Source organism: Octopus bimaculoides, chromosome 1 (genome assembly GCF_001194135.2).
Source record: "Octopus bimaculoides isolate UCB-OBI-ISO-001 chromosome 1, ASM119413v2, whole genome shotgun sequence".
NCBI classification, from domain to species: domain Eukaryota; kingdom Metazoa; phylum Mollusca; class Cephalopoda; order Octopoda; family Octopodidae; genus Octopus; species Octopus bimaculoides.
Genome location: NC_068981.1, coordinates 135,800,283 through 135,800,495, shown reverse-complemented (window position 1 = coordinate 135,800,495; position 213 = coordinate 135,800,283).

The following is a 213-nucleotide window of genomic DNA, read 5'->3' as shown; positions in this document are numbered from 1 at the left end:
TGAAATGCACCTCTTGGATAATCTGTATGAGGAATGACATGACAATGTGGTGATAGAATCACAAAGGTGATGCTAAAAGTTCGTGAGCCACTGTCATGTATATATATATACCGTAGTTTTCGGTGTATGACCTGCAGTTTCTTTCTGTCAAATAGGCATGAATGGGTCTTACGCAGTTGTTAATACAAGATGCTCGGGATATTTTCGGACTGT